Raw genomic sequence first — 12482 nt, forward strand, 5'->3', positions numbered from 1 at the left:
TTTCCCTCTACTTTCGAGTTTCTCTTTTAGTTGTGTTGTTTCCTTCATATTTGTTGCCAAGGCAGAGGAGTGTATGTTTCTCATCCTTATGACTGGTGTACTGTATCTTTCCCCAATTTCAGGAGAACTGTTGGGGATGGGATCCTACTGATCAAAGTACTTCCCTCATGACCTACATGATAGGATGTGCACATTGAAGGGTCAAGAAAGTCTCTGGAGCAGCTGGGGGGCCCCCACACAACTTTGGTGTTGTTACTTTCAGGATCTTTTTTCTTATGTACATATTTGTGAATACTTCCCGTTAATAGACAGAAGCCACCACTTTATTTTGGCTTAGTCCTCCGAAGCTGGATCTCTCTTCCCACACTCACCGTGAGGTCATTCCTGTGACCTCAGGGTACCTTTCCCAGGGACAATGTGACTGGGGGTTTAGTACAGCTAAAATACTCATAGCTCTTCTGGCCAATTGGGAACTAGAACCATGTTTTAGCATTTGATTATTTCAAAAGATCAAAGAGTTCAGAAATGATAGTTCAAGCCAAACACCAAAGCAACCACATCCAGACACAAATTACAAAAGTATAATAAAATTTTAAACCCTGTTTTCAAGTATGGGTAGACAGTTGACGTGAAAAAAGTATTTAAAAGAATCAGGATTTAAATCTCTATCCATCCATGCATGTATGGCTTGTGGCTGCAGCAAAGGGCAATCATGCCCCCCCATCCTTGTTCTAGGGGCAATTTACAAGAATTTATGCTGTTTTCTTCTTCTGAGCATTCTTGCTGCTAAGGGAAAAAGAGCCACCTTGTGTGTTACATAGGCATGAGTATTACAAACAAACACTGCCTACAAGAACATTTAAACTTTCCCTAACTGAGAATGGTTTCAAAAATATCCCTCTGGGATCTATTTAAAAAGGGCAAATTAAAATAAAATGTATGAAATCTTCCAGAGGTGTTTTTTTTTAAATGCATAGAAAATCCTTGTTCCATTGGCACAGTCCATTGGCTCCTCCTTACTTGATTAAGAATTTTTAAGTAAGGATGCCAAAGGAATTGTCCAACATGGAACTGGAATATGCCCTTGGAACTTCAAAGTCAAGTATTAAAGTAGGTTTTAAACGATGCAAAATTTAAATTTAAAAATCCTCTTTATCTTCCTTTCCCCTCCTTCTGGCCTATTCCTTTTAAAACAGTGAGGCCAGATGCACAAATCATTAAATTAAAAAAAGATAAAAAGACATCTGATTGGTTATTTAATTTATAATTTTTTACTTTTATTACAGGGTCAAGGAACCATACTCCTGCTTATGTGAAGCAATGTAAAAGAAAATACATTTCCTTGAATTAAATTGTGTCATTTCCGTCTTTGCTTTGGACCAGGCAATTTAATCATGCAGCCTGAGGGGCAGTAGATTGGATGATTACATTTGCAGGAATCTTTTCTAGCAGTTGCTTTATTTTTAATTAATGATTTCAAACATTTGCATTCCTCCTGTCATCAACAGTACTTTAAGGGCATGAATAACAATCAATTAAAACAGTAAACCTCTCCTTTTATCCAAAGCAAAGCAAAATATGCTGTTTATATACTGCCCCATAGTGATTAAACCTTTCTCTCTGGGTAGTTTGCAATTCAGTCATGAGCAACACTTAAACACTTGCTGCTGTACAGTCTACAATTCCAGCAAGATTCTGGCCCGTAAGTCTATTCCAGTGAGCACACCTGCTGGGGCTTAGATCAACCAAACTGCCAATGACAATAATCCAGGTCCAAGGTAATGGGGACCTCACAACTAAGTAGGCATATTGGAGGATAGCATACATGTTGCCTAAATAGAACATGTATGTTAGGGACAGGGTGGCTGCACGTTTATGGTGTTTGGAAGCCTGAATAAAAGTGTCAAGTCCTTACTATGCCTAATATTTGTTGTTTTTTTGCTAGCTAAATAGAAACACAAATATGGATGCAAAAGTTCAACTGAAATACACACGGCAAGTTCTGTTACACACATTGCAGTCTCAGGGGTTATGGCTTTGCACAGTGCACATTTGTAGGCATGTAGAAGTCCTAGGGCTAAGTGAATCAAACGTCTGCCCCAGTGCAAAGCAGTGGTAAGAAATAATATTTTTGCATCTCATTGTTTTGATAGTGATTGGTGCTGCTGTATCCATCTTTCAGTGCGATCCCTTTCTCAGTAAAAAAGAAGGAATGAATCACTTGAGGAATAATAGAAGAAGCCCTTCCCCTCAGTGGAGCTTTCATCCTGCTGTCTGCTCCTAGGATTACAGCTTCTCTGATGTAAAATACTAAATGTGTGTCTTCATAATTCAAGTGCTTGATAAGATATTTACCACATCACTTGAATCTTTTGTTCATTCACTATGCAACACTAGGCAATATTTACAATATTATAAATATTTTTACCAGTTTAGCAGATTCTCAGCATTTCCAGAATGGAACAAACTCCATTTATTACAGTATTTGAGACGATGTGGGGTGGAGAGTCTAGACAGATTTCCAGCCAATATATATATATAAATGGAAGACCCTCTGAAGTCAAGTTAATTGTATTTTCCAATTGGAATATTTCTCAGAGCTTTTGTGTTTATGTGTGAAGCAAGAATTCATCACTATTTCAACAATAATCTAGCAATTTTTACTGGTACTCTTACAGGGGTGTAAATACTGCTTGTATATAGCATTTATTATTTTGTATTTTACATTAATGCTGGGTTTTATTGGCATATGGGTGTTTTTGTTTTGTTTTTGTTTTTTTATTTTTGTTATTGCCATTAGTCTCATGTTCTAATAAACAATGAGTTGTTAGACAAAACAAATCGATACACACAGAGCTTTAAATCCTCGAGGGAATCCTTAAGTTCTCTTGTCGTGCTTTCTTCTACTGCCTACTTTGTAAAAGCCACGTGCATGGTTTTAAGTGATAGAAAAATTAATAAGATATTCCAGCTGTTTCTGAGTATTCTCAGCTGTGTGTTTGTTTGTACAGGATATGCTGTTTGGAGTTCAGCCTAGAAAAGATCTTTTTGATGTGCTGTCAATGTCTGTGCCCAGCTGGAAAGGGTTATTGGTAGTGACGATGGCAGGGTCAGTGCTGTTGACAGAACCACATACAGAAGGAAGTTGAAGGACTTGACTACAAATTCAGCTGATTCCATTGACTTAGGGAGAGGAAAACCTCAATCTAAGGTTTTGCTGCTGATAAAACTTTTTGCTAGTAAAATGGATTTGAAGTTCCATATGTTTCTTTCATATTTTTTTTTTACTAACTCCAAACTGGGTCTTGTGGCATTGACTGGGGATGGAACTGGAAGTGTTTGGGGATTTGTTTTCTTATGCATTTATAAGGGCAGAGACAGGTGTCATAAATAACCTGTAATTAGAACCAACAAGCACAGTGGTGGAAGTCAGACTTGACTTCCCATAGATGGAAATATCCGTTTGTCTCATCCTGGTGGGTGAGGATGAGAAACTGCATTCTTCTCACCAGAGAAGATGGCGAAGAATTTCCTGGTACTCCTGCTAGAGTTCTTGCAAGAGCAAGAACAAAGTCATGTGCAAAACTTATTATTTTTGTGCAAATTAAGCAGTATGTGGAATATATTCCACATATTGCCCCAAATTGGGATATTGACTGCTTTGTTTAAAAATTGGAAGCACTAGAGAAGGTGTCGGCATCTTTCTTAATAATCAGCCCATCCTTCTCTGCAGGCTGTTGGAGGGTTTCGCTTGCTAAAGGGAATGGCACTACAGGCATTTTATATAAGTTACAGAGAGGCAAGAGGAGGAGAGAGGTTTTTTTTTGTCTCCTTTTTGGCTGGGGGCAAGAATTATCTTGGTTTTTAGAGGTTCCCTTTTGAGGTGTCATCATGTCAAGACATCCTAAATCAAATGAGAACAAGGAATTTAGCTTTTCTTTCCATCGCTGCAGGCAGATATCCTTGTGGTATTTTATGTATTTTAAAAATGGAGAATCAAACATTATGTGTGTTTCTTTTGTCCTGCCATCCTTGCATATAATCCGAAATCTGCCTGGCCCTTCAGCAAGCCTCATCTGAATAAAAACATAATTGCAGCTAGCCAAGATGGCTGAGGGGCAACTGAGCCGACACTAAACCAGCACAAAGTGTGATTAATCTAAATCTCCCCCAGCCTAGGGATGTTCGCAACTGCTTAGGGTTTACTGTTCCCTGGCCAGACTTGTTGCTGAAATAGTGGCTTTGCCCATGGTCTGGAGAAGGTTTGAGTCCGGCACAACACAGCTTCTCTTTTGTTCTACCTCTTGTTGGCTTAACTGTTGATTCTTCTGCCAATAGATCTCAACCAGCAGAACTGTTTGGATGGCAGAACCTCCTGCTGGCAGATCCCTAATAAAAGACAGCAGAAGGTGGCTCCACTGGCACAAGGAGATTTCTATGGACGTAAGAGGCTTCTGCCTATTCCTGCCTCCTACATAAGGCTGTGTCTACACTGGCAAGCCAAGTTGGAGTAACTCGACTTGGCTGAGGTTTGATTTGCAGCTTTTTGTTTCAGATCATGTAAGAGGCTGCAGGTTGGTTCAGACTCACAGATATGGTGTGAGTGGCATTTCAGCCCACAGCCCCCTTCCTTCCTCTCTCTGTTCCCACCTCTGCTGATCCTTTTATGGTTGCTGTCAAGCATCATGGTTTTTAAAGGGTTGCACATCGCTAGGGAAAAGGTGGCAGCTTTCCCAAGTTCTTCATGATGAACACAGAAATACACATACTGTATTTTTATTGTCTTTTTACTTTTACCTGTTTTGTAATTTGTTGTTTTATTTTTATTGTATTTTAACTTTGTTGTAAGCCGCCTAGAGTAGTCCTTCGCGACTAGATAGGCGGGATATAAATAAAATAAATAAATAAATAAATAAACATGTGTAGTTTTCTGTGTATTGTTGAGGAATGTTTCTATTTCATTGTATTTTGAGTCCACTCCCCGCGCCCCCGATGTCAAGGTGATCTAGTGCTAAACTAAGATGTTCAAGTAATGAATCAGCACTAAACTCATTTATTCAAATAAAAAAAAAAGGTTGGGGGCATTCGGGGGACAGACAGATCAGGGGGCAGGTGTCCCTGCAGTTCCTAAACTTCACACCCCAACTGTCTACATCATCACAGTACCATCCACAGATTCTTTTTTTCCCCTCCCATCCTTTTGCAAAAGGTGCCCCTTCAACTGCTTCCATTGTGGTTGTGCAGCTAATTTCATATCTTTCCACACAATACTATATTGTTCTAGAAATGTACACATGAGGGTAAGAGCAGTGAGGCACCTACCTTGGGAGAAAATACATGATAAGGCAGCAGAAGTAACAATGAGCAGTGGAAGACCCAATTCTGTGGAGAATACAACAATCTTGTTTAAATGCCGTTATTAATGAATGTGTGGCTTCCACTTGTCACTGGAATAAAACTCCTGTCAACCTCAAAGTAGTGTATAGCCAGTGGTGAAGGATGATGTGAGTTGCAGTCCAACGTTTGGTGGCCATATGTTCCTCATCTCTTTTCTATACCAAAACTGGGCATTGAACCAATTCATAGTCCTTTTGATTATGAAAGAAAATAATGATTTATTATGTAGCGGACTTCCAGGATTTTGAAAAAAAAAAGCATAGGACACATTGGGATGCCATAAAGTTATTTAATTTTATGCACCCATATATGTAGCCTTTTCAGCACAGCATATGGTTCCTCACTCCCACACCCCAGTAACCATTAACTTTCATTTTTTCAAGTATATGTCACATAACTGTGGAAACAAATTATAGTCTGTTTGTCAAATCTGTATTTTTGTATCCTTGTTCAACTGTTAGTTACTAGCGATTTCTGTTTTTCTTCATGTAGTTACTAAACAAAAGTCATTTTTAGGTCTCTCCCCCCCTCCCCCTTATATTGCTATTTCAAAAACCATGGAAGCATTAAATACTGCCTTTAAACACTTATGTTCCAAATAAAAATCTTTATAGGTTCCAATTAAGCAAATGGAAAGGAAAAAGGATGCTGTGGTCAGCATGACTTAGTAGATAACATGACTTAGTAGATGTCATACAATTGTTGTTGGGGTTGGACTCGTCCTCATTGAGCATGTGTGACTTTACCAGCGGTTTCTCAATAAAATAATGCTGGGGTTGGATCTCCAGGCTTGGCAGTGCTCTGTTTCAATGGAAAAGGGTCAACATGGGCCCAGTTTCACACATGAGGTTGCAAGTTCTGAGGGAATTGCCATGCTTTTTCCAGATCTGATATTAAAATGAATGGGATGTAAATCCATGGAGCTATGCACATGTCATAACTTCAGAAGGTAACTGCAGCTTTTTTCAGTTGGACAAAATGAGCTTGTTTCTCACTGTATTGCTTCTAATCTAGCAAAGGTGGTTAGGGGCAGGAGGAGATATATGTGATGTGATGAGGACTCCATTCTCAATTATCTGACTTACTACTAAGATTTAACTGTGTAAGAGTTCCACTTCTTTTGTGTGAACCGGAATGCCTTTTTTTGTTCATAGTTAGATATTCATGCCTTTTGCAAACCTGTCTGATTACCAGTTGCTTTCTGGACCCAGTTGAATGTGTGGGTTTTAAACTTGGAAGCTGTCAGTGGCTTGCGGACTTACCCTCTGAAGGACCACCCATCTTTTTATGAACCCATTCAGATACTGAGGCTGTGATTACACTTCACTGCAGCTTGATTCACAGGCTAATTTACATTACTGTTCAGATTAAATTATCACATGGGGTTGTTTTGATTCCAGTGTCTACAATGGCCCTTCAGTTTGATGTGGTTTGATTTGTGTCACAGCCCAACTCTCGTCCTCTACTAATTGCTGGCTCCCTTTTTAAGGTTCATTTTAAAGTTGGTGGCCTGCTTAAAATATTGCATGGTGCTAGAAAAAAGGAACAGTTTTCCGAAATCCTTCACAATGCACAAACACCATTGACATATATGACAGGAACAAAGTCACTATAGTTCATCGGAGTACATTCTAGTACATACCAAATTTTTTTGTCCTTTTTTTCTGTGCAGAGGTGATCTAGTGCTAAACTGGTATATCAATGCAGAATAAGGTGATCTAGTGCTAAGCCCTGTAGTTTGTTTTTTAAAAAATACTTGAGAGCGATTAGGGAGAAAGACCGCAGGGGTGGGTGTTTCTCCTGTCCAAACATCTTGCCCAACTCAGTATGTTACTGTAATAACACTCACAGTCATGCCTCCAGTCCTTTTGGAGAATGAAACAACTGAGGACACAGGGAAGAGTCTGTTTGAATTGTTCTAGCTTTAAAAAAGAGGTACAGAAGCCCACAGCAACAGAGAGGAAAATCCACCTTGGGAGCAAAAAAGGTCTGGACTGATTTGAGTGGGTCTTTGCATCATTTGATCCATTCTGTTTTATAACTGGTGCAATTCCTGCAGTGTTTGATTGTGTAGTCACAGCCTAACTCTGGGTGAGGAGTGTGCTGCAGGTGTGTGATTAGCTCCATTTTAAGACTGTGAGCAGGGCAGATTTTATGGCTTCAGCAATAAGCTAGCTTTCCTTGATCTGTCTCCCCCTTTTACTGAATATCCAGCCCACTGAAGTGTTAGGACAGACTAGAAGCAGCCTGCTGATCATTTGCTATCTTTTGGTTGCTCTTAACAGAGTAGGCTTTGCCTTCCTAGCTGGTGCCGTCGAGCTATCTTGGACCTCAGTCTCAAGCCACATGGCCAGCAGTCGAGTTCAAAAAATACCAGGTTGGGTAAGGCTGTTCTAGAATGATGGCCCTACCCTGTTGTGAAATAAAAGAGAGTGCTTTTTCTTCTAGCGCTGAATAAATTTATAGAATTTCCTATGAAACAGGGTGATGGCCACTGGTTGAGATAGTCGTACAATGAGATTATGCAGCTATATGTAGAGAATGTCTGCCAGTGGCTGTTAGCAATGCTTTCTACACAAAGCTACTTGTTTGGAGGCTACATGCTACTGCATATTGTTATAGTGAGGCCACAGTGTCTTGCTTGTGGGTTACCCAGATGCAGCCCTGGTTTGTTTGCTGAGGCAGAATGAGGCAACTGCCTCAGCAGCAGAGGGTGGGATGCTGTTCCTCTTCCGTCTCAGTCATTCCCCTCTTTTGGAATACAAAGCCACATAGGTCAGATAGTTTGTTGCAAAGCAAAACATATGTTCCTTATGTACGGCCCTATGGTGCTTAAAGCACTCTCTGGGCAGTTTATAATTCAATTACACAGGCTATACATCGCCCCCCAACCCAGTGAACTGGGGCTTCTCATTACCAACTCTGGAAGGATGGAAGGCTAAGTGAACCTCGAGCTGGCTGCCAGAATCTGCTGGGATTGAACACTGACTGTGAGCAGAGTTCTGACTGTAGTACTACTGTGGCAATTCGGTGCGTTGGGTGCAATGGATGATCACGTAAAAGGGAAATGGCACAAGATGTACATCACCAGTGCCTGAGGGGAGAACAGGAGGGCAACTGGGGCTCATCTTCAGGAGGCCTCAAATTTTTGCTACTATTCAGTGGCAAATTTATGCAAGGAAGTAGAATAAGGCCTAATCAGAAATGTTCATTTCAGCATTAAATTAAATTCTCATCTTTTTCTAACACAGGTTAGAGCAGTATTGCCATATTAGTTGTTGCTTGTCACTCATAGGCTGTGAGCTGGATTTTTTTTGACCATGGAGCAACTGGTTGCCTAGATCACACTTTATGGATAATGTGCTGACACTATAATTGCTCCTCCTGAGATGGATCCAAGGGTGAGGGGCCTCTAAATTGGACCAGGCTTCACAGAGGCTCTTGGTGAGCATACACATAGTTTTGGCTAACAAAATCACCAGGAACATAGAGTAGTGTCTGAAACAGAGAGAAATAACTGAAGAGGCTGAGAACTATCATAGCCATTGAGAAAGTGATAGAGTACATAGCTGCTCCCACTAGATTCTTAAAGCTTGGAAGTACTGAGATACAAATAAGGTAGTGGCCTGTGACAAATTACCTTGCTTTGTTTTGTTTTGGTAATGAGCATATACTCAAATCATATTTCAAAATTAACATAATGAGTAGAAACAAAGTATCTTTAGTGATGTAACAACCAATGTGTTCTAGATACTTTAAAAGGATATTTTAGAGTTATTTTGGCAGATATTTTTTCAAGTTTGATGCCATTCTCTTAATTTTTAGTAACAAAAAGTGTAAAGTAATAAATAATATGCTGCAGTGAAATATATTTTTAACAGTGCAATGAGTAATGTTAATAAATTGATTTGGAAACAAGATGGAGAATAATAGGAACAAATTGCTTCTGAAAAGTAACTTTCCAAGATATATTGCTTAAAACAGCCGCCGCCGCCCCCACGTTCTTCTTACAAGGTACTATCACCGAGGCCTTGTGACTTGCCTCTTTAAGAGCGCCACAGAGAATGCTATCCTATCACTGTGATTCAGTTGCCAGTCTATATGCATCAAATAAAAAGAAGTGGACATCTGGTCCTTTGCCTCAGCCTTGGGTTTGCTGTGTCCAGAAGCACTTGGTAGTCACTGTGGGCAACGGGGTAATGGATTAGATCTATGCTTTCTCTAATCCAAGCTAGTACTGTACTATACTCTTCTTGTATGCTATTATATGGGTATTGCTTCAGTTTTGTCTGCATCTGAGTGCTTTTGAAGAGACATCGGTCCCCCTTGTAAATGTAGAAGTGTGTCACTCTTGTTTAAGACCTCTGCAGAAAGCACCTGCCGACTTGGAATGTCATGAAATGCTACGAGATGGTTTCAGTCTGAAGTAGCTTCATCATAATAACGCCTCAGAAATCTTCCTCCGTCCTTAACGTCCCGGCGAAGAAAATAAGACTGATACTACTTTCTCTCTCTCTCTCTCTCTCCTGGCAGCCCTTATCTCTTCAGGGAGGTCTATGGCTTTTCCAGGAACACATATTTTTCTCGTATGATTGCTTTAATACTTTAGTCTGGTAGAAGCACCTTATTGTATTTGATTTTTTTTTAAAGAACAATAAAGCTACTCAGCTCTCCCAGAGGCTTGAAGCAATGAGATGTCTCGTACACACAAGGTAATTTTGAAAATGAATGTAATTTGGGTGAGCTGCACAATATTTAGTGGCACAGAGATGGTTTCTAAATCTGTAGTATTCATGAATAGATATTGTTGTGAATCTTATTAGATTTAGATTATTGTTATTTGTAATCTCCAGATGTTTTCTTTAACAGCCACCTGTGTTCAGGGATTCAGCTTGTATTGACATTTCCATGACAACACTCAGTGACATTTTAAAAGCTGACAATTAGCAGAACATGGTTATCAGGACAAGGTAAAAACCTATCGGCCTGTCATGCAAAGGAAGAAAAATAAACAAACAATTTTAAAAAGTGTGATCTATAAAATGTAATTGTGTTTGATTACTCATTGACAATTCATAGTAACAACTGTTTAATGAACCAGTGCTGACTTAGAGAGAGAGGAAACAGGCCTTAGAGCGTGTTTTCTGTCATTTTTACAGCATTTGACCCTTGGTCATTCAGATCTAATGATTATCAATGTTCAGTGTACATTCTTAACAAATGCTGAAGTCTGTGCAAATTGGTCTAAATTGGTAATAAATGTCAAATTATGTGATTCTTTCATTATGTTAGATGCCATCATCGGCATTGGTCATAATGAATTCCAATACGTACTGGCAGCATCGAAGAGTCACGTTTCACAGTGATCTTTAGATTTTTGTTCATAACTTACTTCTTCATATAGTTGAAGTAGATTGATGATGACCATACAGAATCAGTTGTGAGCACAGGAGAAATAGGCGTTTGCCCACCAGAGCTGCATCCTCTGTGAAGTTCAAACTAGGAAGTCACGCAAGTAGTACAGATGCTTGAGCACCATGTGAACATCATATATGGGAGGAGATGTACAGATTTCTACCTCATTCATTACACAACAAGGGCAAAAGGAAGGTGTGAATTGACTTGCACTTCCTTTGTCCCTGCTTCTGTTCAACAGTCAAAGATCTGCTGTGAAAAGAAAGTGACTATCATGTGAAAGCTAAGTTTGCAAAAATCAAGACATGAAAATCTCTTGATGTGTCAATCAGACACTTTCAGCACTTAAGGAGTTTCTTTTTGTAATAGTGTTAATGACCAGCTCTCTGCAATGGAAAGTTGCCCACAATGTGTGATATGAGATTGGGCTTTGATATGTGTATATGCATGCTATGCAACAATTTCTTGCCTTCTCATCTCATTCCAGGCAAGTTGTAGAAGTTTTGAACCAGTGTCCAAGAGAGATTATGTCCAGGAAAGAACAGAGTGCAGTTTAAGACACACAATTCAGAGGTTCTCTTTGTCAAAGAGATTCTTCCACTTATGAAAGCTGTCCATGCAGGCCAGAACATGTGGAAATAAAAGCTCTGGAACATTTGAAGAGGCAGCTGAATCTCTGTTCTTCAGATATTTTGGTTTCACTTGAGCAAAGAAACAACGAGAAGGCACCTCCTGTCTCACATATCTGACAGACAGCTCGCATGAGCAACATCATTAGGGCGGTCACTGTGTTTGTCTGTTCTGCTTCCAAGCAGAAGAATGTTCATGGTATGTATATTCCATGCCATTATGTCAATCATACCACTGAAGATCTAGAGCTTGGCTATCATAGGCACTCCATCCAATACTTTTAGGAAGGATTAATTTAAAAGTGTGGATGTGGTGAGAGTTCTAGTGGTGCCTGGTGCCTGATGCTGCCTCCACAGAGAGGGGGGGGGCAGTCTGCTGCTGCTACTGCACATCCCTCCACAAAACTGTGAATTCTGAAAAATCCTTCAGAGGCAGGGCAGAAACTCTTTCCTTGCTCCTATTTTTTAAAACACCTAAATAGAACTGGAGACAATGTGATACTAGAGAAAATGTTGTAGGGATCCGTTTGACATGGATTCCAGCAGCCTAGTTCCATTGGTTTCCTTTCCTTTTGTGTTTTTTTTTAGTGTACAGTGTCCGATTCATTTGAACCTGAAAGGACAATGTGGGAAACCAAGAACAACCACCACAGCTCGCCTGTGGACACAAATAAGATTTCACAGCAGAATCAAATAAGATGCCTAAATCTGCTTGGGGAGTTCCTTCCCAAGGGAGACTCATTGTTATCCTTCTTCACCGTGTTACAAAAAGCTTACTTAAAAAAAACACACTCTCGGGAATTCCCCCCCCCCCAATCTATTGTCCTGCTGTCCTTTGTCACATCATTTTTATTGGTGACATGTTGCTCTTATGTGTTAGCTGTATTTTTTCATACACTGCAGGGTACCTTGAGCATTTGGTGGTGGAGGTAGTTATTGAAAAGATGAAGGCTATGAATCCTTTTAATGGTAGCATGTCTGTCCCACAGCATACAGTAAGTAACTAAATAAAGCTGCAGAGGTTTTTTCCTAAAGACTACA

General features: G+C 39.8%; 1 protein-coding gene across 2 annotated transcripts in view; it reads left to right on the forward strand.

Moving 5' to 3' along the window:
• Positions 1 to 12482, forward strand: part of ADAMTS2 (ADAM metallopeptidase with thrombospondin type 1 motif 2) — a 330178-nt gene that overhangs the window by 162951 nt on the left and 154745 nt on the right. The window lies entirely within an intron of this gene.

The sequence above is a fragment of the Pogona vitticeps genome, chromosome 2 (genome assembly GCF_051106095.1).
Source record: "Pogona vitticeps strain Pit_001003342236 chromosome 2, PviZW2.1, whole genome shotgun sequence".
In the NCBI taxonomy this organism is placed as follows: Eukaryota; Metazoa; Chordata; class Lepidosauria; order Squamata; family Agamidae; genus Pogona; species Pogona vitticeps.